Source organism: Lissotriton helveticus, chromosome 10 (assembly GCF_964261635.1).
Source record: "Lissotriton helveticus chromosome 10, aLisHel1.1, whole genome shotgun sequence".
Taxonomy (NCBI): Eukaryota; Metazoa; Chordata; class Amphibia; order Caudata; family Salamandridae; genus Lissotriton; species Lissotriton helveticus.
The window spans coordinates 654,639,462-654,666,598 of NC_136071.1; the positions used below are offsets into that span (position 1 = coordinate 654,639,462).

At 42.1% G+C, this 27,137-nt stretch overlaps 1 protein-coding gene across 4 annotated transcripts in view; it reads right to left on the reverse strand.

Moving 5' to 3' along the window:
- Positions 1–27,137, reverse strand: part of LOC144784431 (multidrug resistance-associated protein 1-like) — a 1,265,484-nt gene that overhangs the window by 1,089,592 nt on the left and 148,755 nt on the right. The window lies entirely within an intron of this gene.

The window sequence follows — 27,137 nt, forward strand, 5'->3', positions numbered from 1 at the left end:
TATATATATATATATATATAGTTGTTACATTTTCATATACATTTAAAATTCTAAAATAAATTAAAATTAATAGTTTATTTTAAAAAAATGAATATATATTTATATATATTAATTATTATGTGTTTAAACTTTTTTTATTACGTTTATTTGTGATATGTGTTAAAATGTATATTACATCTATTTTTTTATTAATATTATTTATATATATATATATATATATATATATATATATATATATATATATATATATATATATATATATATATATATATATATATATATATATATTCACTGAAAAAACCATAGGTTATAGACCATATATAGTTAGGAATTAGCATTTAGAAAACCTTATTTTACTCACACAAAACCATTGAAATTCCATATATAGTTAGTTGCACTAACTATATATCGCGCAACCGCAATCCACTGCTGATGATGTCACATATTACATCATTCATGACATGGTCAGTGACATCACTGATGACATCACTGATGACATCTCAAATGACATCACTGATGACATCACTGATGACATCTCAAATGACATCACTGATGACATCATGACACACCAATACCAGTTACTACATACGCACTCACTGATTCCTACGTCTACACACACATTCACTCATTCACCCATACAATCACTCATACATACAGTCACTTATTATTACAACACTATCATATGCACTCATACACCTATGCAGACAGTCACACACTGCCACTCATCCATGGAGTTACTCACACACCAAGTCAGTCCTGTAAAGAATCAATCACACTTCCATTTCTTCATCTATACAGTTAAACACAGAACACCATACTTCAGTGACATCACTGATGACATCTCAAATGACATCACTGATGACATCATGAAACACCAATACCAGTTACTACATACACACTCACTGATTCGTACGTCTACACACACATTCATTCATTCACCCATACAATTACTCATACATACAGTCACTTATTATTAGAACACTATCATATGCACTCATACACCTAGTCAGTCCTGTGAAGAATCAATCACACTTCGATTTCCTCATCTATAGTTAAACACAGAACACCATACTTTTCACACATATACTAACACATACTTACTCTCTTATACAATCACTGATACAAGTACACATTGATATGCACAGAGTCACACACCTCCCAGCCAGCCACACACACACTCAGTCTTCCATACATCCAGTCATTCTTCAATATGTAAAACGTATTTAAACTTTACAAAAACACACAGACACTAGATGATGTCATCAGTGATGTCATTTGAGATGTCATCAGTGATGTCATCAGTGATGTCACTGACCATGTCATGAATGATGTAATATGTGACATCATCAGCAGTGGATTGCGGTTGCGCGATATATAGTTAGTGCAACTAACTATATATGGAATTTCAATGGTTTTGTGTGAGTAAAATAAGGTTTTCTAAATGCTAATTCCTAACTATATATGGTCTATAACCTATGGTTTTTTCAGTGAATTTTCAAGGTTTTGTAAATGCTAATTCCTAACTATATATGGTCTATAACCTATGGTTTTTTCAGTGAATTTCATAGGTTTTTTAATAGCAAATCTTTATAAAAATAATACATTTTAAATCTAATTTTATATTTTATAATTTTTTTATTTTTTTTTAATATTATTTTTAGTGCGCTCCCGGGGCGCGGACAGGTGAACGCACGGGTAAGCGCAATCTGGCGGCGCGCCCCGGGGCGCGTACTAATACGCGTCCCGGAAGCGCTATTGCCGAGAACGAAAACAACATCGTGACGTTTCGCGTAGCCGCCACGCCTTGCGTCATAAGACACGTATCGCGTAGCCGCGAGATGCGTCTTATGACGCACCGCGTAAGCGCACCCGGAAGCGCATACGATCGCGCAACGTAAGCGCCCCGATGCGCTTACGATACACGCCCGGGACGCGCCCCGGGGCGCGTAGCGTAAGCGCGTCAAACCATGTGACTTTAAAATAACACTTTTCATTGGTTCATTACTTTTTTTTTTTCAAATTGTGTGAAACCCACCCATTTCTCTCACTATTGCTTTGTACTTGGAGAGAGCAAGAGCTGTTGTGTCTACTCTATCTCCTACTTTTCTGATCTCCAGCAATGGCTGCAAGAGAGTCATCCAGCAGTGATTCAGAGGGATTTTTAGATGAGGACCCTCCTCAGCAAAAGAAAAAAACCCATTTCATCTGGAAATTTTACGACATCCCAGAAGGACAGAAAAAAGTCAACGCTCCCAAAGTAACATGCAAAATATGTGGGAGTAGTTTATCCAGAGGCAATCCTCTGAAAAAATATAGTTTTGGCAATGCCAATTTGATCCGGCATGTCAAAAGAAGACACCCTAACAACTTTGCCAGGGAGAGTGTCAGAGAGCTGGCACGGAATGTACCAACAGATGGCGGCAGCACCTCCACTGGTGGAGCAACACCTTCGGGACCACCCCGTGGAAGAATGATCCCTAACATTCAGCCGGTGTTTGCGGGCATCAAATTTTTGTGCGCAGAGTGTGACGAACTACTCTGCTATGGGGAGCAGAGTGTTGAACTGATTGCCCTAAAGAAACAGCAACACCGCTGCTCTTCCAGTCCCTAAATTTTCAATTTTTTTTGCTCCTGTTGAGCAGTTTTGGAATCCTTGTTTTTGTTTTTCCCTTGAAAAAAATCCAAAAAAAATATAAAATTGTTTTAAAAAGTCTAAAAAAATATAAAACAAAAAAAACAAAAAAAAAAATATATAAAACAACAAAATGAAAAAAAAAGTTCTTTTCAGAACTACCTCCAATTTTTAAAAAGAAGCTTTATTTTTTTAAAAGTCTGTCATTTTTAATCTCCATGGTCCGCTCCCCCGTACGCTCCCCGGTGCGCGTACCGGGCGCTCACCCCCGCGAAAATCGATTTTTTTTTTATTTTTTTTTTTCACCCGCGGGAGGCTTTTATGGCCCCCACATGAAACCTAGGGGGTCAGGGGGTGTGTACCCTGCTCCCTCTTGCTCATTTCCCCCTTTGATTTTTGCCACCTCTTGTGTCTCAATCCTACCGAGACACAAGATGGCGGCCGCTGCGGACTGTTTCGAATGTTTATAGACACCCGAGAACCAATCAGCTTGCCGTGCGCAGATCGCGTGGCGCGCCTGGAGCGCTCCCCTGTACGCGTACCAGGGAGCGCTCCAGGCGCGGCTCTAGATATATATCTTTTTTTGAACGTTAATTTCTCAAAATCCACTGGAGCACATATATTGAGACCTACAAAAGGCACATCGGGCTACCAGTCCCTACAATTTTGCCAAGTTTCGTGGAAATCCATTCAGCCGTTCGGGCTAAAAGTGCGACAGACCGCCCTATGGAAAACTCAATGTTAAAAACACGTTTTGGGACCCCCCTTTTTTCTCGGCCCCCCCTTCACGAACCCCGCCCAAATTTCCAGGGGCTGCTCAGAAACAAAATGTTCCATTTTCCAGAAAATTTCAGCCAATTCCGTCCACAAACGCCAAAGTTATTAGACATAGAATTTTCAAAAATCCCATAGGGAAAAAATCCTAACTATATATACCTACTGGCGACCGCCAGTAGGTAATATATATATATATATATATTCACTGAAAAAACCATAGGTTTCACACCAGTTATAGTTAGCTGGAAGTTTTACTCGCATAAAACCATTGAAATTCCCACGTTATAGTTAGTTGGACTCACTATAACTTGCGCGTGCAATGCACTGCTGATGACGTCACATATTACATCACTCATGACATAGTAAGTTACATCACTCATGACATCACTGATTACACCATCCAGTGAATGTGTGTCTTTCTGAAAAATAAATATTAGTGAGTAATGTTTAAATATTTAAAGATATGTATTAGTGTTTCACTTTGTGTATAAGTGGCTGCATGGGTTGGTGAGTAGCTACATGTGTATGTATATGGGTTATTAGATGTTTTTCTTAGTATCAGTATGAGTGTTTCTATGGTTTGGTGGGGGTATTACTTAGCACATAGATGCATGAATGACTGACTCTCTCTTTGTATGTGTTTTGAAGACAGCATATGTGCAAGACTGTATGGGTGGATGAGTGTGTATATGTGTGTGTTAGTGAGTGAATGACTGTCTCACTAGTGTTTTTATCAGTAACTACATATGTTTTAATCTAGTATATGTGAATATTGATGTATATAAGTGAGTATATGTGAGAGTGAGGGATGGTAAGAGTTCTTGTTTAAATTAGTATGTGTTTCTATAAGTGATTGTTTAAAAGAGTAAGTATGTGTAAGTTTCCTTAGAAGTAAAGTGGTAGTGTGTGTATAGCTGTATATGCAAATAAATGGATGTTCAATAGTTTATTTGCATGTGTGAGTATGTGTGTGAGTAACTTATGGATAACTGTCGGTGTGTAACAGGATGTATAGGTGTATCACTACATATGATGAGTGAGTATATGTATGAGTGACTATATAGAACTGTTTGTCAATGAGTGGATGTGTATATAGATGGTGGAATTACTGAATTGGTTGTTGTAACTGATATGGGTATCTCCATTTTTTGAAAAAAATTTGTTTCTATTTTTGAATATGTGTTTCAAGGGTTACATTATAGTGAAAGGAGGTCTGTCACTCTGTCACAAGGATGGTGTCATCAGTGATGTCATGAGTGATGTCACTGACCATGTCATGAGTGATGTAATATGTGACGTCATCAGCAGTGCATTGCACGCACAAGTTATAGTGAGTCCAACTAACTATAACGTGGGAATTTCAATGGTTTTATGCGAGTAAAACTTCCCGCTAACTATAACTGGTGTGAAACCTATGGTTTTTTCAGTGAATTTAATAGGTTTTTTTAATGCTAATTCCTAACTATAACTGGTCTGAAACCTATGGCTTTTTCAGTGGATTTCATAGGTTTTTTAATAGCAAATCTCTATAGGTATGAAATGTGATATTGAATTGAATTTTATATTGTATAATTACGTAATAGTTATTTTTTTATTTTTTTTTTTTGCCCGGAGCGCTCCCGGGGCGCGTACCGGTGCGCTCACCGGTAAGCGCAGTGTTACGGCACGTACCGGTGAGCGTCCCGTTAGCGCTATTGCCGCGAACGAAAACAACATCGTAACTTATCGCGTAGCCGCGTCTGCGTGATACGCACGGCGTAAGCGCACCCGGAAGCACCCCCGGGGCGCGCAGCGTAAGCTCGTCGGGTCATGTGACCTGAAAATAACACTTTTCATTGGTTGCTAACATTTTTTTTATAAAGAATGAAATCCCCACCCATTTCCTTAACTTCTTCTTTCACTTTTGTGACTGAAAGACCTGCCTGTTTTGCTGTCGGTTCTTTGTTAGATATCTTGGATTATCATGGCTGCCAGACCATCCAGCAGTGAAGATGACTCCAATGAATTCATCGATGAAGAGCCTCCTCAGCCAAAATACAAAGAACATTTCATCTGGAATTTTTTTTCCATACCTGATCACTAGAAGAAGGTAAATGCTCCAAAAGTGGAGTCCAGGATCTGTCACACAGTCCTGTCACGGGGTGACCCCACTAAAAAATATTCTTTTGGGAACTCCACAATGATTCGCCACGTGGAGAGAAGGCACCCCCAGAATTTTGCCCGGGAAAGTGTCAGGGCTCTGGCACAAGAGGTTCCCAGTGATGGGGCCTCTACATCAACCGGAGGACGAACACCATCGGTGAGGGGGAGATCACAAGAGCAGGTTCCGAACATTCAGCCTGCATTTAACAAAGGCGCCCTTAAATGCAGATACTGTGATCAGCTACTTTCCTGTGGGGAGCAAAGTGTTCTGCTCATGGTTCGAGCATTGGAGAACCATCACTGCCGTTACCAGCCCTAATTTTTTGTTTTGCTCTTGTTGAGCAGTTTCCATTCCCTGTTTTTGTTGTAGTTCTAAAAAAAGAAAAAAGAAGAAAAAAAAAGTTCTTTTCAGAACTACCTCCAATTCTCATCAAAGAGCTATATTCTTAAAAAAATGAAAAAGAGTAAGTGAAGTGGAGTGCATTGATAAATGAAAGAAAAATGAGTAAGAAAGAACAGAAAAGTATGAGAGGAGAAAAGAAGTGAAGTAGGGGGACTGAAAGAAGGTGAGTGTTGGGAACGAAAGTAAGGAGAAGGAGAGTGAACATGGGGAATGTGGTTATTCAAACAAAATGTAGAAAAGGAACGGGGGTGTGGAAGGGTAAGAAAAGATGCATTGCTGGAGTTGCATCATTTTTGTGACACTCTCCAGCAATGCATCACTTTTGCGCTTACAGATACGTCTGAAATACTGACGTATCTAAAAGTACTTGCAACATAATACGTCATATATTTAATATGACGCATGAGTAGAAGACTGAAGGCCTCATTTATGAGGCCATGCATCACTTTTACGCCACCGGTGCGTCACTTTTTGTGACGCACCAGTGCTGTTAAAAATGCACCTTATTCAGTCATATTTACAAAGTGACGCATCTAGGTAGATGCGTCACTTTGTACACCCCTGCGCCACATTATACCTACGTCAGGTGTAATGTATGCAAAAGGGACGTATTGACGCAAGAAAGGGTCGTACAGGTGACGCAGTAAAATCTATGAGATATCACTACGTCACTTTTATGACGCTGTTGCGTCCAAATCTTGCGCCTGTTTCACAGCAGGCGTAAGACTGATGTAGGCCCTTTCACATGGGGCATGGCCCCATGTGAAAGGATGCATTGCTGGAGTTGCATCATTTTTGTGACACTCTCCAGCAATGCATCAATTTTGCGCTTACAGATACGTCTGAAATACTGACGTATCTAAAAGTACTTGCGACATAATACGTCATATATTTAATATGACACATGAGTAGAAGACTGAAGGCCTCATTTATAAGGCCATGCGTCACTTTTACGCCACCGGTGCGTCACTTTTTGTGACGCACCAGTGCTGTTAAAAATGCACCTTATTTAGTCATATTTACAAAGTGACGCATCTAGGTAGATGCGTCACTTTGTAAACCCTTGCGCCACATTATACCTACGTCAGGTGTAATGTATGCAAAAGGAGTGTATTGACGCAAGAAAGGGTCGTAGAGGTGACGCAGTGAATGAACTGGGTTTTCTCCATGCTACGCTCCCCGGTACGCGTACCAGGCGCTCCCCCCGCGAAAATCGAAAAAAATTGTTTTTATTTTTTTTGCCCCGCGGTGCCTTTTATGGCCCCCACATCAAACCTAGGGGGTCGGGGGGGTCTACCCTGCCCCCTTTTGGTCATTTGCCCCTTTGTTTTTTGCCACCTCTTGTGTATCGATCCTACCGAGACACAAGATGGCGGCTGCTCCGGACTGTTTGGAATGTTTACAGACACCTGAGAGCCAATCAGATTTCCGCTCGCGAACTCGCGTGGCGCGCTGGTACGCGCCCGGTACGCGTACTGGGGCGCGCCTATAGATAGATATATTTTTTTGAACCTAAATTACTCAAAATCCACTGGAGCACATATCTTGAGACATAGCAAAGGCACATCGGGCTACCAGTCCCTACAATTTTGCCAAGTTTGGTGGAAATCCATTCAGCCGTTCGAGCTAAAAGTGAGTTTGACCGCCCTATGGAAATTAACATGGGGAAAACACATTTTGGGACCCCCTTTTATCTCGGCCCACGACTGACGAATCCCCCCCAAACTTTCAGGGAAGGAGCGGAGAGCCGCGAGGCAAAGTTGAGGAAAAATTCAGGCAGATTCCTCAACCGGCGCCAAAGTTATTCCCAATAGAATGTTGCGATTTCCCTATGGAAATCAATCCTAACTATAACTACCTACTGGCGACTGCCAGTAGGTAATTTTATATATATATATATATATATATATATATATATCCAACAAAGCAGGAACCCAATTTGAAGGAGGTCTCTGGACACAAAATTACCGTTGTGCAAGTCTATTGGCAGCAGGCAAGCAGGAGAATCCTCAATAACTCACATCCGTCAATTGTTAAGCCATACGCGTTTCGGGGCTCTTGCTGACCCCTCATCAGTGGCTCGCAGTTCAAAGTAAATGAAAGCGTCATGCTTCGCGCACTAAATAATGTTACCAGCATCCGCCTGAGTGGGCGTGGCCAATCGCATGGCCTTCTGGATGCTGGAGTGCGCAGCGTTTTCCTCAGTGGGTGCGCTCCATCCACAAATAAAACATAGTCTCTCCCAAGTGGGTAGAAGCGGGTTACTGTATTCCCCTGCACCGCGTTGTTGCTGTCATATCGGCAAAGCAGGCACCCCCCTGCAGAAGCGCATCCTTTTCGTCCTTCCTACTATTCCAAACACCATCCAGGCGCTTGATAGGACCCGCAATGCAGCGGTGGACCTCTCCTCACGACTTGAGGCAGCCGTTTAAAATCCAACAAAGCAGGAACCCAATTTGAAGGAGGTCTCTGGACACAAAATTACCGTTGTGCAAGTCTATTGGCAGCAGGCAAGCAGGAGAATCCTCAATAACTCACATCCGTCAATTGTTAAGCCATACGCGTTTCGGGGCTCTTGCTGACCCCTCATCAGTGGCTCGCAGTTCAAAGTAAATGAAAGCGTCATGCTTCGCGCACTAAATAATGTTACCAGCATCCGCCTGAGTGGGCGTGGCCAATCGCATGGCCTTCTGGATGCTGGAGTGCGCAGCGTTTTCCTCAGTGGGTGCGCTCCATCCACAAATAAAACATAGTCTCTCCCAAGTGGGTAGAAGCGGGTTACTGTATTCCCCTGCACCGCGTTGTTGCTGTCATATCGGCAAAGCAGGCACCCCCCTGCAGAAGCGCATCCTTTTCGTCCTTCCTACTATTCCAAACACCATCCAGGCGCTTGATAGGACCCGCAATGCAGCGGTGGACCTCTCCTCACGACTTGAGGCAGCCGTTTAAAATCCAACAAAGCAGGAACCCAATTTGAAGGAGGTCTCTGGACACAAAATTACCGTTGTGCAAGTCTATTGGCAGCAGGCAAGCAGGAGAATCCTCAATAACTCACATCCGTCAATTGTTAAGCCATACGCGTTTCGGGGCTCTTGCTGACCCCTCATCAGTGGCTCGCAGTTCAAAGTAAATGAAAGCGTCATGCTTCGCGCACTAAATAATGTTACCAGCATCCGCCTGAGTGGGCGTGGCCAATCGCATGGCCTTCTGGATGCTGGAGTGCGCAGCGTTTTCCTCAGTGGGTGCGCTCCATCCACAAATAAAACATAGTCTCTCCCAAGTGGGTAGAAGCGGGTTACTGTATTCCCCTGCACCGCGTTGTTGCTGTCATATCAGCAAAGCAGGCACCCCCCTGCAGAAGCGCATCCTTTTTGTCCTTCCTACTATTCCAAACACCATCCAGGCGCTTGATAGGACCCGCAATGCAGCCGATATGACAGCAACAACGGGGTGCAGGGGAATACAGTAACCCGCTTCTACCCACTTGGGAGAGACTATGTTTTATTTGTGGATGGAGCGCACCCACTGAGGAAAATGCTGCGCACTCCAGCATCCAGAAGGCCATGCGATTGGCCACGCCCACTCAGGCGGATGCTGGTAACATTATTTAGTGCGCGAAGCATGACGCTTTCATTTACTTTGAACTGCGAGCCACTGATGAGGGGTCAGCAAGAGCCCCGAAACGCGTATGGCTTAACAATTGACGGATGTGAGTTATTGAGGATTCTCCTGCTTGCCTGCTGCCAATAGACTTGCACAACGGTAATTTTGTGTCCAGAGACCTCCTTCAAATTGGGTTCCTGCTTTGTTGGATATATATATATATATATTCACTGAAAAAACCATAGGTTATAGACCATATATAGTTAGGAATTAGCATTTAAAAAACCTTATTTTACTCACACAAAACCATTGAAATTCCATATATAGTTAGTTGCACTAACTATATATCGCGCACCCGCAATCCACTGCTGATGATGTCACATATTACATCATTCATGACATGGTCAGTGACATCACTGATGACATCACTGATGACATCTCAAATGACATCACTGATGACATCATCCAGTGACTGTGTGTTTCTGTAAAGTTTAAATATGTTTTACATATTGAAGAATGAGTAGATGTAGAAGTGTCTGGATGAAGGATTTAGTAGGTGCGTGACTGACTGTATAAGTGAGTGATTAAATGTGTCTCACTGAGTGCATGGGTTAGTGACTAAACTGTCTTAATTTGTGCATCATTATGTCTGTTGTTCTGTAAACTGCTGCATGTGTTGATCAGTAGCTATATGAGTAACTATATGGGTTATTGATTGATTGCCCAAGTATTTGTATGGGAGACTGAGTGTGTGTGTGGCTGGCTGGGAGGTGTGTGACTCTGTGCAGATCAATGTGTACTTGTATCAATGATTGTATAAGAGAGTAATTATGTGTTAGTATATGTTTCAAATGTAAGGTGCTCTATGTTTAACTGTATAGATTAGAAAATGAAAGTGTGATTGATTCTTTACAGGACTGACTAGGTGTGTGAGTAACTCCATGGATGAGTGACAGAGTGTGAGAGTCTGTATAGGTGTATGAGTGCATATGATAGTGTTGTAAAGATGAGTGATTGTATGTATGAATGATTGTATGGGTAAATGAGTGAATGTGTGTGTAAACATAGGAATCACTGAGTGCGTATGTAGTAACTAGTATTGGTGTGTCAATGGTTTCAAAAATTATACTCTGTATTTAACACTGGGTGTAACAGAGGTTATATTAAAGTGTGAGGAGATGCATTGTATTGTCACATGAATGATATCATCAGTGATGTGGTCATTGATGTCAAATGAGATGTCATCAGTGATGTCATCAGTGATGTCATTTGAGATGTCATCAGTGATGTCATCAGTGATGTCACTGACCATGTCATGAATGATGTAATATGTGACATCATCAGCAGTGGATTGCGGGTGCGCGATATATAGTTAGTGCAACTAACTATATATGGAATTTCAATGGTTTTGTGTGAGTAAAATAAGGTTTTTTAAATGCTAATTCCTAACTATATATGGTCTATAACCTATGGTTTTTTCAGTGAATTTTCAAGGTTTTGTAAATGCTAATTCCTAACTATATATGGTCTATAACCTATGGTTTTTCAGTGAATTTTCAAGGTTTTGTAAATGCTAATTCCTAACTATATATGGTCTATAACCTATGGTTTTTTCAGTGAATTTCAATGGTTTTTTAATAGCAAATATCATAAGCTGTCGAATGTCAAGTACGTGGTAAGTAAAAACATTTTCGTGTTTATGCACACTGATCTGCTTTGATTGCTGCCCCCCACCCCTCATTTCTATTAGGAGTACTCTCTCTTTGCAGATAGTGAAGGGTAGTTAACGCAGCCCTTTGCCCCCTTTGTAATCCGTCGTGCCTGCTTCTCTCTCCATTTGATTGATTGTTCTCTTTGGTTCATTCTCTATTTACAAACAAGCACAGAGTCGCAATACTCTGTTTAGTCTTTGCAGATAGCGAAAAATCGTGTAAAAAAACAAAAGGAATCGAGCAAAATCAGTAGGCCACTAATGTGATCTCTTTTGACCTCGCTAAAATAGAAACATTAGGAACAACCTGTTGAAAATAGCAATGCGTATGTATATAAGCGGCGTTCATTTGTGTTCACAGTACCCCTTGTTGATTGTTTCAATCGAGCATTGAATTGTTCGAAGTTAATTCTCTTAAGGATCTTCTCTACCTGCAAACGAGGAAGAATAGGAATATTCTATCTCCCTTTGCAGATAGTGAAGGGTAGGTAACGCAAGCCTTTAACACGTCGTACCTATTTCATTCCTCATTCATTGATTGATTGTCCGAACATTGACTGTTTGGGAATTAGTTCTTTTTGGAGGTATTCCCTGTTTGCAAATAAACGTAGGAAAATCTTTGCAAGTAGTGAAAGGGTACGTAATGCGGACCGTTCTCCCCCGTTGTAATCTGTCATGCCTATCTACTCCCCACTGATTGATGCACCTTTTTCACCCGGACCATTTACTAGAGATACGTCATCTGGCCCGACCAGATAGCACCCCTAGTGAAAAGGACATATGCAATAATAACGAAGTGATCACTGTATCCTGTTAACAGAAACTTTACCATGAAACAACCTGGAAAGAAAAGAATAGGAAAACGAAAATCAGTAGGCCACTGATGAACATGAACTTTTATTAAACAACGAACAAAGAAACGATAACACAACGTAATGATAAAACCTATTAATGTCCTAGAAACAAGAAAACGTTAAAATATGCCAGTGGTGAGAGACCAGAAAAACAGTAAGAGAAACCAAATCACCCCTCGCTGTCCCACCGCCTGCCACGCCAAAAAAATCGATAGACTAGGGAAAATGCAAGTCAGTAGAACATCCACCCCCACTCTGGAAACTTCCAAGGTGGGGCAGGGTTCCGGCTACGCCCAGCCGGGAGCAGCCCATATAAGGCAGGTCCTGCTGCCACGCCTCGGCCAGGAGATCCTAACGTAGGGTGTAGCCGAAGGAGAGGCCGAGGCCAGCGGGACCCGGCCAGGGGATTGCCTTTACAACGCTGAACAGTTGCAGGGGGGGGGAATGTCTCCTCGACCCTCCCCTCTCTCTCCCAGTCCGGCCGCGGTGGCCCTTGAGAGATTCAGGTAGTCCCGCCACATGTCTTTCGGTCCGGCCACCAACGGTCGGGGGGCCGAGGCCGACGGGATCCGGCTGCAGCCGATAAACCAAGAAACCCGTTCATGGGGCCAGAGCCAGGGGCGTCCGGCCGACATCCACCGGAAGCCCGGCCCGAAGACGGACGGGACACTTCTTTCTTTTATAATGGCTGCGACAACACTGGGGGGGGATGTCTTGCACATGCCTCCGACCCCCCCCTCGTCCTCATCGCCTGGTCCGGCCATAACAAATCTCAAGCGAGACGCCGTGGGGTGCACTGGGAGGGAGAGACGGTGCGAACAGGCCTCTCCCGCCTCCCCAGGTGGAGACTTCCCAGCTGCACCCTCAGCGCTCCAGGCGGTGGCATCCTAACAACTACAGTGCTGCACAGTTTCGGAACGACCTAGATAACGGTTCTTCCACTGTGGCCATGCTGCAACGTCTCGCCCGGCAGGGTGGAGCCCGTCCGCTCATGTGACCCCGCGATCGCCGGTAGCTACCGAACTCTCAAAATGGCGGTCGACCTGGCAAGAGCGGGCCCAGCATAAAGAAATGGCCCGGTCACTGGTTGACTCCACCACCGTAGTCCTCCACGACCTTGAAGATTCTAGAGGAGCCGCGGGAGTCTCCGACCCCCGATGGGGAATGACTGCCATGATCGCCCGTGGAGTGACGAAACTGTATCCGCGGGACGTCGGCGCTCCCATGCTGGCGCCAGCCTCACCTTGAATTACTAGAATCCTGCAGACCTCACTTCCGGTGAAAGCACAGTGTGACCCGGTAGGAAAAATTATTGCACCCCCTCCCCTTTTTGACTGATAGTTCAAACCACCGATCCTTTCCTTTGCCCTTTTAACGGAACTTTGGACTGCCTCCCCCTCTTTTTCATTTTCTAGAGAAAACAAAACATTAACCACTACATTAGCATAGCAGTTGACACCAGAACTGTTTTCAAATTGAAAACCAACAACATCTTCAACAGAATCCTTTTTGTTTCTGCTGTGACCCTGCTACAGCACAGGCATTGTCCCCAGCAGTAATTCTGCAATGCCGGTAAGAATAGCTGTGGTGCCTACTGGACTCACTCACCCCCGCGGCGCCCCACGCCGTTATTTGCTGGGCGGCAACTTACTAGACATCACTTTCGTGCCATCTAGATTTCAGCGCGTTCTGCTGCCTTGGAACTATTCGCACAACAGACCTCTACTGACAAGAATATTTCATTATTGGTGCTGTCAATTTCAATAAATCTATTGGATAATTAAAAAGAAATTGCCACGGTCTCTTCGTTGTTTAAATGTTTTTACTGTTTTTGTTTTGTTGTATATATTTATATGTTATTAAAGTTTTATATACCTACTACTTTGTTGGAGTGCTATATATTTTTAATGTGACACATAATTGTAAAAACTTTGATGTACAAAGAGTCATTCCTGGAATCTTCCGCTTCAGGCTCGGTCCCCTCCCCAATCACAATACCGGATGGTTTTCAGATAGTAGGAACACGTGTGGTGTGACGGATCTCATCGAGTGTGGGCCTTGATCTACTATAACTCCTTTGAAGAGGGGTGATTCTTTACAGCTGGGGCCATAAACTACATCTACAGGGCTAGCTGATAGCCTGGACAATCGGACACAGAGAAAGAGGAGTGTCAGAGGGTGCGGTAGTGAATAGGGCGAAAGGGAGGTGTCGGGCGGGCACAGAGTGTGATTCTCAGGGAAGAGCAGCGCAGATGGGGGGAGGTTTATTGCCCATGCATAAGACAGAGAGCGGTGGTGACCAGTGCCTAGGGAAGATGCTTGCGTGGGTGAGGAGCCATGCTACGAATCGACAGCGTGCAGAGAGTGGGTCTGGTCAAGACACCTAAAATGGCTGCCGTGCACGACAAAAGTGTGGCATTTCAAAAAAGGCAAGATGGCGCAGACAATGTTTTTCAACACTTCCTCATTTCCTTCGAATGGAACGTTAACAGACGTTGGGGCATATTACCAAAGTTAAGCGATATTTATCGCTAACGATGCTTACCAACCAATTTTTTACCACTAAGCATCGTCAGAAATTATCGAAGATAAACCTTACTATTATCAAGGTTTATCGCAAATGCGATAATAAACGGCCGCAATGCATGAATATCGCTAAAAACTCAGCGATATTCATGCATTACCGAGCTAATGCTCTTAGCCATGTTATCCACCTCCCATTGGATAACATGGCTAAGAACTGCTCAGGGCAGGTGTTACTTTTTGGAGATATTCGCGCTTAGCGCGAATATCTCCAAAAGTTGGTAATAGGAGATAGATATCTTGCATGTTGTAATGCAAGTTATTGTGGTATATGGAACTCATACCATAATCTCTCAGGAAAGCAGAAACTGATCCTTTTGGGACCGCCTAAAAAGGCCTAGGGGGTGAGGAGTACTCTACTTTGCCCCCTTTTCACGTTCCGAACTATTTTATTTTACTCTCTTCTGTAATTACACAAAATACCAGCGATAAGATGCATCGGAGACACACAGTGAGAGAAAGGAGGCCGGAGATGAAGAAGACATGTCAAATACACATTGGAGATAATATAGTGGCAGAAGGGAAGTAAATATGAGTAAACTTACCATGTAACATAAAAATGTTGCACTCTATACTATAAGTCTCATTTTATACTACAATCACTTCGCTACAACCTCATAAATTAAAAATAAAAATGAATAATGTCTCAAACAATTTTTGATTTCTAAATATAAATTTATTCTTCAGAATTTTCTAAATTTGAAAGAACTAGTAACATGTCCTCATCAGCAATGTCCTCATTAAAAGTCTCCAATGATGATTCTTGTAACTCTATGGTCTCCAAACACTCGATAAATTCGCCATCAAGAGATTGATCAAAAAAATCATTCAAGTCATCTCCTCCTTGTGACAATATTTCATTATTGGTGCTGTCAATTTCAATCAATGTAGTGGAATCATTCAAGTCATCTCCTCCTTGTGACAATATTTCATTATTGGTGCTCTCAATTTCAATCAATGTAGTGGAATCATTCAAGTCATCTCCTCCTTGTGACAATATTTCATTATTGGTGCTGTCCATTTCAATCAATCTAATGGAATCATACAAGCCATCTCCTCCTTGTGACAATATTTCATTATTGGTGCTCTCAATTTCAATCAATGTAGTGGAATCATTCAAGTCATCTCCTTGTGACAATATTTCATTCTTGGTGCTGTCCATTTCAATCAATCTAATGGAATCATACAAGTCATGTCCTCCTTGTGACAATATTTCATTATTGGTGCTGTCAATTTCAATCAATGTAGTGGACGATTCAAAAGAAATTGCCACGGTCTCTTCATTGTGAGCCATTTTATTTTGAAATTGCTTGCTGTAAATTGCAGAAAAAAATAATCACTTTCATTTATCGTTTGTAGTAATACATAATATAAAACTAACTTTATCAAGTATTTAGTATAACAGAAGGACTGCAAATAAATAACAGAAAACATTTTTCAAATTATCTTCAAGTGTACAACATAGTTCCCCTTACAAATTAACAACTCACCTTTTTAAAAGTAGCAGAAGTGTTAGTACTGTGTAAATCAAACACCAGAAATTCACCACCAAAAATTCCTCACAAATGTACCTCAGACAGTAGTATCACAAAATGGCTGTGGTTTCCTCTCATTTGACATATATACATAACCAATTAACTTTCATCACACACAAATACAAAACCAAAGTAACATTTTAATTGGTTCTAAATTTCAACACTTTCAAATGTGTTTTCCCCATGCAATTTTCCATAGGACATTTACATACGTCTACAGCCTGAATGGCTGAACGGAATTACACCAAACTTGGCAAAATGGTACATCAAACCTAAGAGGTCAGGAAGGATCTACTATGCCCCCTTATGGTCATTTCCCCCTTCGCTTTGGCCTCCTCTTGTCTCTCAATCCTACCGAGGGACAAGATGGCGGCCGCTACGGACTGTTTGGAATGTTGACAGACGCCGGAGAACCAATCAGCTTCGCAAAGCTCCGTAACGCGAAAAGTACGCGAAGCGGACCGCTGTTACAGATATATATCTTTTTTTGAACGTTAATTTCTCAAAATCCACTGGAGCACATATATTGAGACCTAGCAAAGGCACATCGGGCTACCAGTCCCTAATATTTTGCCAAGTTTCGTGCAAATCCATTCAGCCGTTCAATTATTATTATTATTATTTTTTTTTGCCCCGCGGGGCCCTTTTAAAACCTCCACATCAAACCTAGGGGGTCAGCGAGGATCTACTATTGCCCCTTATGGTCATTTGCCCCTTCGCTTTCGCCTCCCCTTGTCTCTCGATCCTACCGAGAGACAAGATGGCGGCCGCTACGGACTGTTTGGAATGTTGACAGACGCCGGAGATCCAATCAGCTTCGCTTCACAAAGCTCCGTTGCGCGAAAAGTACGCGTAGCGGAGCGCTGCCCAGTCCGCGGTTACAGATATATATCTTTTTTTTAACCTTAATTTCTCAAAATCCACTGAAGCACATATATTGAGACCTACAAAAGGCACATCGGGCTACCAGTCCCTACAATTTTGCCAAGTTTCGTGCAAATCCATTCAGCCGTTCGGGCTAAAAGTGAGGCCAACCGCCCTATGGAAATTAACATGGGAAAAACGCGTTTTGGGACCCCCCTTTTTTCTTGGCCCCCCCTTGACGAACCCCCCCAAAATTTTCAGGGGCTGCTCAGAAACAAAATGTGCCATTTTCCTGAAAATTTCAGCCAATTCCGTCCACAAACGCCAAAGTTATTAGACATAGAATTTTCAAAAAACCCATAGAGAAAAAATCCTAACTATATATACCTACTGGCGACCGCCAGTAGGTAATATATATATATATATATATATATATATATATATATATATATATATATATATATATATATATATATATATATATATAAGTATATGTATATGTGTATATATATATATATATATATATGTATATGTGTATATATAATATATATATTAGCCACACATTTTGTTCGCAGAGCAGGACACAGGTAAGGGCGGTCAAGGCGCTGGGGGCGAACACCTCCAAGAAACATACACACACTCCTTCTTAACCTGATGGAAAGAAGCACGCCGACCAGGCATCAGGGTTCAAGGTGCTGGTTTTATTCGGGCAAAGTGGCAGCACTCTATGCAAATGTCAAAATCACCCATTACGGCTTAGGTCTGCCATGTAAGCACTTCATGAAAATTTGTAAGGCACAATGTCCAGACGCGTTTCAAGAACTCCTCGTTCTCTTTCTCAATGGCGTTTGTGCTGGCTAGAGTTCATGTTCCCACCCATTCACTTAAAAGGTCCTGCCCCAAAGCGGGCGTGGCACATTGCATCTTGGGACCTGTAGTGCGGGGTCTGTCACATTTACCGTTAATACGTCGAACCATAGCACAAAGTCTCAATTCAAAACCCAGTGGTTACCTGTAAAGGCTTATCTTGCAGCATGTCGACCAATGTCATGAAATTTGCATCCATTTCACGCTTGCATCCTTATTGGAAAAACGCTCGTCTGCCTTCAGCCCATTATGAACTAGCACCTTGGAATTGATGCCGAACGTGGAACAAGCTTGTGCTCCACCTTCCCAACGCCCACAACTTGCACTGGGGCGCAGTGATTGCTGGAAACTCCGTGCTATATATATATATATATATATATTACATTACCTACTGGCGGTCGCCATTAGGTAGTTATAGTTAGGATTGGCTACCATTGGAAATCCACAACATTCTATTGGGAATAACTCTGGCGCCGGTTGAGGAATTTGTTTCAGGGAGATTCGTGAAGTGGGGGCTGAGAAAAAAGGGGGGTCCCAAAACGTGTTTTCCCCATGTTAATTTCCATAGGACGGTCTGACAAGTCTACAGCCCGAACCGCTGAACAGAATTACGCCAAACTTGGCAAAATTGTAGGGACTGGTACGCAGATGTGCCTTTGCTATATTTGCTGAAAATTGCTCCAGTGGTTTTTTTAAAATTAACTTAAAAAAACACATATATATCTATATGCGCTCTTCGAGCGCTTACAGGTACGCGTACCGGGGAGCGCACCCGGCGCGCTACGGGAGTGCGCGAGCGGAAAGCTGATTGGCTGTCGGGTGTCTGTCAACATTCTAAACAGTCCGGAGAGTCCGCCATCTTGTGTCTCGGTAGAATCGAGACACAAGAGGTGAAAAAGAAAGGGGGAAATAATTAAAAGGGGGCAGAGTAGACACCCCCTGACCCCCTAGGTTTTCTGAGGGGGGCCTAGAAGGACCTTGAAGAGCAAAAAAACTTTTTTTTTTTTTTAAATTTTCGCGGGGTAAGTGCTGGGTGCGCTCCCAGGTGCGCGCTCCGGTACACGCACCCTGAGCGCACCACAGGGAAAAACAGTGTGAAAAAATAGAGTAAAAAAATAATGTAGAGTGTTTAGAGTTAAGTTAGCTCTGAAAAGAGCTGTTGTGTTAAGTGGGTGTTTTTTGTACCTACAAGTAGGTACCAATGCAGAGTCTTATATTCAAGAGGAAAACTCTATTCCCCTCATCTGTAAAATGTACACCATCTCTCCTATAGATCTGGAAAGTACAGTATGGCAGATCTTGCACTCCACCTTTGGAGCATTACATTTCACTGTCTTCTGAAAGTACACAAAATGGCGGTGATAGTGTACATTAGAGAGAGACAGTGAGAGAAAGAAGGCATGAGATGAAGAAGAGATGTGAAATGCACATTGGAGAAAATATAGTGGGAGAAGGGAAGTAACTGTGAGTAAACTTACTATGTAACACAGAAATGTTGCACTCTATACTATAAGTCTCACTTTATACCACAATCATTTCGCTACTATCTCATAAATTACAAATAGAATAATAAAAAACAATTTATAATTTCTAAATATAAATTTATTCTTCACAATTTTCATAATTCATAAGAACTTCTAACATTAACTGATCAGGAATCTCCTCATCAGAAGTCTCCATACATGAGTCCTGGAACTCAATATAGTCCAAACATTCGATTAATTCAGCATCCAAAGTCTCATCATTAAAATCCCCCATTCCATCTCCTCTCAAAAAAAGGTCTTCTTCATGGATAGTGTTATCAACAGGATCATTCAAGACCTCAATAAAACTCGCCTCAACAAAAGTCGCAGAAATTTCAAAAATAATATCAACGGTGTCCTCATTCAGATACATATTCTTTTCAAATTTCTTGCTGTAAATTGCAGAAAAAAAATCACTTTAATTTATCGTTTTTAGTAATAGATAATATAAAACTAGCTTTATCAAGTATTAAATTCCACTTACAAATTAACAACTCACCTTTTAGAAAGCAGTAGAAGAGTTAGTACTGTGTAAATTTCACACCAGAAATAGAACACCAAAAATTCCTCACAAATGTACCTCAAAAAGTACTATCACAAAATGGCTGTGTTTCCCTCTCATTTTTCATGTATATTCATGTAGAAAACAAATGAAACTTCATCACACACAAATTCAAAACCAAAGAAACATTTTAATTGGTTCTAAATTTCAAAAGCTAATTGGCTCTTGGGTGTCTGTAAACATTCTAAATGGTCTGCATAGTCCGCCATCTTGTGACTCTGAAGAACAGAGACACAAGAGGTGAAAAATAAAAGTGAAAAACGTTGATAGGGGGCAGGGTAGAGACACCCTGCCCCCCTTATGTTTTATCAGGGGGGCCTAGGAGGACTCCGAAGGGCAAAAAAACTTTTTAGTTTTTTTATTTTTATTTCGCGGAGTAAGCTCAGGGTGCGCGCACATGGGCGCTTATCGGTACGCATACCCTCAGCGCACCACGGGGAAAAACAGTGTAAAAAATTAGAGTGAAAAACATAATTTAGAGCGCTTAGAGTGCTGTTCCCTTAACCCCTTCGACGCTCATGACGAGCTGGGCTCGTCATGCAGTAGCCTCCCAGCACGCTCATGACGAGCCCAGCTCGTCATGAATAATGGGTTTTTGTAAATCCCAGCGCAGCAGCAGAATATGATGAGCTTCCAAGTGGTTAATCCGGTTCCCTCACTACCCTTCATTCCCTATCCTTCATTCCCCTTCCCCTTCCTTTCATCCCCCCAGTCACCTTCTCTTAGTACCTCTGCTGCAGTCCTGTTCCCCTCTGTTCCCTTTCTTCGCTCCCTCACTCATTGCCCTTCCCTCACTCACCTTACTCCGCTTCACTCACTCCTTCTGTCACTCCCTCTGTCCTGTCACATCCTCTTTCTCCTTCCCTCACTCCCTCTGTCTTAGCCTCACTCCCTCTGTCCCCTCACTCTCTCAGTCCCCTTTCCTCATGCTCACTCCCTTTAACTCTCCCACACTCCCTTACTTACCTTTCTTTGGTTCCTCTCAGTCCCCTTCTCTCACACTTTCCTTCACTCCCTCTGTTTCCTCACTCTCTCACTCCCCTAGTCTCACTCTCACTTGCCTTTATCCACCCTCTATCACCCCTCTTTACTCATCCTCACTGCCGTTTTCTCACTCTCCCTCACTCCTGTTCCCTTACTCCGGTTCCCTCACTACCCCTCATTCTCCATCCTTCATTACCCTTCCCCTTACTTTTATCCCCCAGCCACCTTCTCTTAGTACCTCTGCTTCAGTCCTGTTCCCCTCTGTTCCCTTCCTTCGCTCCCTCACTCATTGCCCTTCCCTCACTCACCTTACTCCAATTCACTCACTCCTTCTCTCACTCCCTCTGTCCTCTTACATCCTCACTCCCCTTTCCTCACTCCCTCTCTCTTAGCCTCACTCCCTCTGTCCCCTCACTGTCACTTCCCTTCAATTACCCTCACTCATCTTCAAACACTGACTGTCATCAACTCACTCTCAATCAGTCCACCTTCCTTCTCCCTCACTCCCCTTGCCTTACTCTCAGTCCCATTACTTTATCGTCCGTCACCCTCTTTCTCTCAATATCAATCCCCTTTTTTCACCTTGACTCCTTTCTTTCCGTCACTCCCTGTCACTCTCCTTCGTTCTCTCCACTTCAACTTACTCTTCTTTACAACTCACCTTCTCTCACTCGTCTTCTGTCACTTGATCCCTCTATCACTTTCTCCCCTTCATTCACTCATTTTATTAATTCATTTATTCAGTACACATTCTCTGAAAAAAAGAATTGTAAAATATGTAAAGAATACAGCTCTTTTTTGAGAATTGGAGGTAGTTCTGAAAAGAACCTTTTTTTTCTTCTTTTTAAAAAAAAAAATTATACTTTTTTATAACGATTTTATATTTTTTTGTATTTTTTTCAGGGGAAAAACAAAACCAGGGATTCCAAAACTGCTCAACAGAAGCAAAAAAAAGGTGAAAATTAGGGACGGGAAGGGCAGCGGTGTTCCTCTCTCTTCCTAACAATGAGTTCAATGCTCTGCTCCCCATAACAGAGCAGTTCATCACAGTCCACGCATAGAAATGTTTTGCCTGCAAAGACCGGCTGCACGTTAGGGATCATTCTTCCACGTGGTGTTCCCGAAGCTGTTGCTCCACCAGTGGAGGTGCTGCCGCCATCTCTTGGTGCATTCCGTGCCAGGTCCCTGACACTCTCCCTGGCAAAGTTATTTGGGTGTCTTCTCTGGACATGCCTAATTAAAGTGGCATTTCCAAAGCTATATTTCCTATTAGGATTGCCTCTGGATAAAGTAGTGCCACATATCTTGCAGGTTACCTTAGCAGCATTAACCATTTTTTTTCCTTCAGGGATGGGAAAAAACTTCCAAATTAAGTGGTCTTTTATTTTGTGCTGAGGAGGGTCCTCAGGCAAAAAACCTTCAGAATCACTGCTGGATGACTCCCTTGCAGCCATTGCTGTAGGTCAGAAAACTTTGAGAAGCAGATAATGCACAGAACACCTCTTGCTCTCTCCAAGTACAAAGCAATAGTGAGAGAAATGGGTGGGGTTCTCAATATTTGGAAAAAAAAAATTCTGAACCAATGAAAAGTGTTATTTTAAGGTCACATGGCTTGACGCGCTTACGCTACGTGCACCGGAGCGCTTCCGGGGGCGTTCAGGCGGCGCGAACGTAGGCGCTTACGCGGCGCGAACGTAGGCGCTTCCGGGGGAGCTTACGCGGCGCGCCTGAGTGACGTTTTGGTAGCTTTACGGAAATGCAAAATCATTTTCATTCGGAAAATCAAAAATACTGTTTTATAAGTATGGTACAGAATGTCTTGCATTATTATTTGGTTTTCATACATATTTTTTTTTACGGATGCAGAAATAGCGCTCTCGCTGTGCTCTCGGGAGAGCTTACCGGTGCGCGCACCCTGAGCGCTCCAAGTCAAAATGATACGGGTAAGCTCACCGGTGCGCGCACCCTGAGTGCACCTAGAAAAAATGATTTAAAAAAATATATACATTGACCAAATAATTTTTTTTTTCAATATAATTATTATTTGTAAAAAACAGCTAATAAAAAAAAAAGAAACGTAGGTTACAAAGTCGATATACAAAGGAATTAGCTTTTAAAAAAACTATGAAATTCACTGAAAAAACCATAGGTTTCATACCAGTTATAGTTAGCTGAACATTTTACTCATACAAAACCATTGAAATTCCCACGTTATAGTTAGTTGGACTCACTATAACTCGCGCGCCCGCAATCCACTGCTGATGATGTCACATATTACATCATTCATGAAATGGTAAGTGACATCACTGATGACATCACTGATGACATCTCAAATGATATCACTGATGACATCACTGATGACATCTCAAATGACATCACTGATGACATCATCCATGTGATAATACGATACACCTCCTCACACTCTAATCTAACCTTTGATACATCCAGTGTTAAATACAAACTACCATTCCTGAAATTATTGACACACCAATACTAGTAACTACATATGCACTCACTGATTTCTAGGTCTACACAAACATCCACTCATTCACCCATACAATCACTCATACATACAGTCACTCATCAGTAGAACACTATCATATCCACTCATCCACTTATACAGACACTCACACGCTGACACTCATCTACAGAGTTACTCACACACCTAGTCAGTTATGCAAAGAATCAATCACACTCCCATTTCCTCAACTACACAGTTTTACTCACTAAACCTTACTTAATCAAACATATACTAACACATACTTACTCTATTTTACAATCACTGATACAAGTACACATTGAGCCATACAGTCACTTATGCCATCACAGGCTCTCATGTATAGTCATTTATATATGCCAACTCTCACATGCACTGTGTTTTACATATGTACTTACTTAGACATGGAGCACTGAGATAGCCATTCACTCACCAACACACCCATGCACACAGTCAACCACCCATACAGCTCTTTCCACATGCACTCTTGAACCCATATAACAAGTGAATCAACTGCTCACACATATATGCACAGAGTCACACACCTCCCAGCCACCCACACACACACACTCACCCTCACATACAAATATTTGGCAACCAATCAATAACCCATATAACCACTCATATAGCTACTGATCAACACATGCAACAGCTTACATAACAACAGACATACTGATGCACACATTCAGACAGTTTAGTTACTAACCAATGCATTCAGTAAGACACATTTAATCACTCACTCATACAGTCAGTCACGCACCTACTAAATCCTTCATCCAGACAGTCATACATACACTCATTCTTCAATATATAAAACATATTTTAACTTTTCAGAAACACACATTCACTGGATGATGTCATCAGTGATGTCATCAGTGATGTCATTTGAGATGTAATCAGTGATGTCATCAGTGATGTCATTTGAGATGTCATCAGTGATGTCACTGACCATGTCATGAATGATGTAATATGTGACATCATCAGCAGTGGATTGCGGGCGCGCGAGTTATAGTGAGTCCAACTAACTATAACGTGGGAATTTCAATGGTTTTGAATGAGTAAAATGTTCAGCTAACTATAACTGGTGTGAAACCTATGGTTTTTTCAGTGAATTTCAAAGGTTTTTTAAATGCTAATTCCTAACTATAACAAGTGTTAAACCTATGGTTTTTTCAGTGAATATATATATATAAATCGATATTTTGTACAACCATATTTTGACATCAATATTCTTTTTCGATATTTTTGTACTTACCATTATAAATATAGGATTTCGATATTTTTTACATCAATATTTAAAACTCGCCATTGTGGTATAGGGATATTTTAGGTGTCGATATTCTGTCAGCGAACCAACCTGATGTCTATTAGAGGTTTCCCATTTCCAGCAGGGAAAACTTTTGCTGATCAATTCTCAATGGAGAGAAAGGAAAATAATGCTTAGGTTGTGAGGGTGTGGGATGCCGCAGTGCAGTCGGGGGATTTCCCCCACTTGTTCAATTTCCGGGTTCTAGCGATACTTCCCACTCCTACCCACCCCCAATCACTCCAAGGGGAAGTGGAACTGTTGTTTAGGAGATAGGGAGGGTGAGAGACTTGTTGCGTACTCCACTTTGTACAATCAAGCAGCACCTCTCCTGTTCAAGAGCTGTATATTGCTGGAAACAAACTGCTGATCACCTCTCAGGGACGGGAAAGGCTTAAGCTGTGAAGGGTGGGGGCGGGGTCAAGCTGTGAAGGGTGGGGGCGGGGTCGATCCATGTGCTAAAGCCAATCACACCACTTGTTATACTCCCTGTTGTCTAGTAGGTGAAATATTGCTCTGGAATAACGCCCCTGGCTCAATTACAGAGCACAAATTAATTCATAAAGTCACTGTTGGAAAGAGGAGAGTATCTCCTTTCGTACTCTTTTTTAAATCTGGGCTCCCAGGTCTGTGTTGCGTCTCCAGACCTGCCACTACATGACCATGCTTCCACAGATATGCAGCAAATTTTCAATACCCTGATATGCGATATAAGCGAGGCACTCAGAGCACTGTTATCACAATTCATTGCTAAGAATTTTCTATGAATGGCAGTTGAAAGGCTTCCGCTGCTGGACCAGAAATGTGGTGGCGAAGTGAGCTAAAGAACGATGATGGATTCAACCCAGATCTGTGACTGGGGGCGAGTGTCTGAAAAGTTTCAGCGCTCCTTCCATCATCTCCTTGTGTATCCATTGTGGAGAAGAACCTGATGCAAATACCATGGGTTTAAGTTCAGACTGGCCTCTAGGCAGGGCCACTGGAATTAAGTGGCTGCTGCTTTTTCACTTAATTATGAATTGGCTTTACTTGCCACTCAGCCCATCATCTCCTACATAATCTTCAGGTTTTGACAAAAACAAACCTTGTTTCTAGGTCAAATTGATCAAAAGTTACTAAAACTGTGTTGTAAAATGTTTCTGCATTGTAGACGGCCATTCACTAAGGTAAACTGGTCATCTATCATTTGCTTATTTCTGTTTTTGGTTGTTAAACTGGTACTAATTATGTGAAATATTTGCCTAAACAGTATTACTACTATGTTTAAAAAGTATAAAAAATTGAATACTATCAAAAAACAATGTGCCACATCATGGCACATAAGGAAAAAACTGTGCTTCCCTGACACATAATTTCAGTGGCCCTGACTCTACGGCAATCAGGCAGTGCCTGATGTGCTCTTCTGGCAGGTCAGTGTGTTTGTTTTTTAGCTGTTGGTGAACCGGTTTTGTAGGCTACTGGGCAGGTTTTTACTGTTGATTTCTCAGATATTTTCAGAGAAATTAACTGTAAAAACCGGCCCAGCATACCACAAAACAGGGCCACAAACATCGCCCACAGCAAATGCAAATCTATGCTGTATTACATACTTTGCAAAACACTTCTATAGCATCTTTACAACTTCAAAACTGCACCAATTTGCAAACACGGGCCTTTGTTAAGCATTCTAATTCCCTAATGGGTGTCACTTTTATTTTGGTTCCCGGGACTATTTTCAGTCCCAGTCCGACCCTGGGTGGAACCCTAGGAAAGGAGTTTGAAGGAGTTGACCTCCACATTCTCTCGACTCCAATTGTTAGTGAAGAGATTGAGTAGGTAACGTCCTCCTCATTGGGATGGCAGCATATATTTTGAGAATCAAATAGCTCTCCAATATAACTTATGTTGCTCTCAGTTTTACTTCAACTATGACGGCTAAAAGTTAATAGGTGACAGCCGGCATATGTCGTTTTACCTGCAGCTTTGACTCGTTCCAAGCGGATTAAAGACACGTTCCTCATGCCAATGCAGCTACATAAAGTTTTACATAAAGTTACAAATTAACGTGAAACACTGGATTTATATGAGAACTCAGAAATCGTCAAGACTGCCTCTCTCTCTGATGGTAAAATTCCATTTCTAATGCGTTTCCCTGCTCAGCCCCACATGACGTCTCTAAAATGCCACTGGGAAACCTGGTAACTGACTTCTCAAGCAAAGGTTTAAACTCGCACCCTTCAGAGCTCTCACTCATAAACCATTAAATAGTGCCTTGCCGTTCATGAGAACCTTGAAATCTCTGTTGAAGTGCAAAA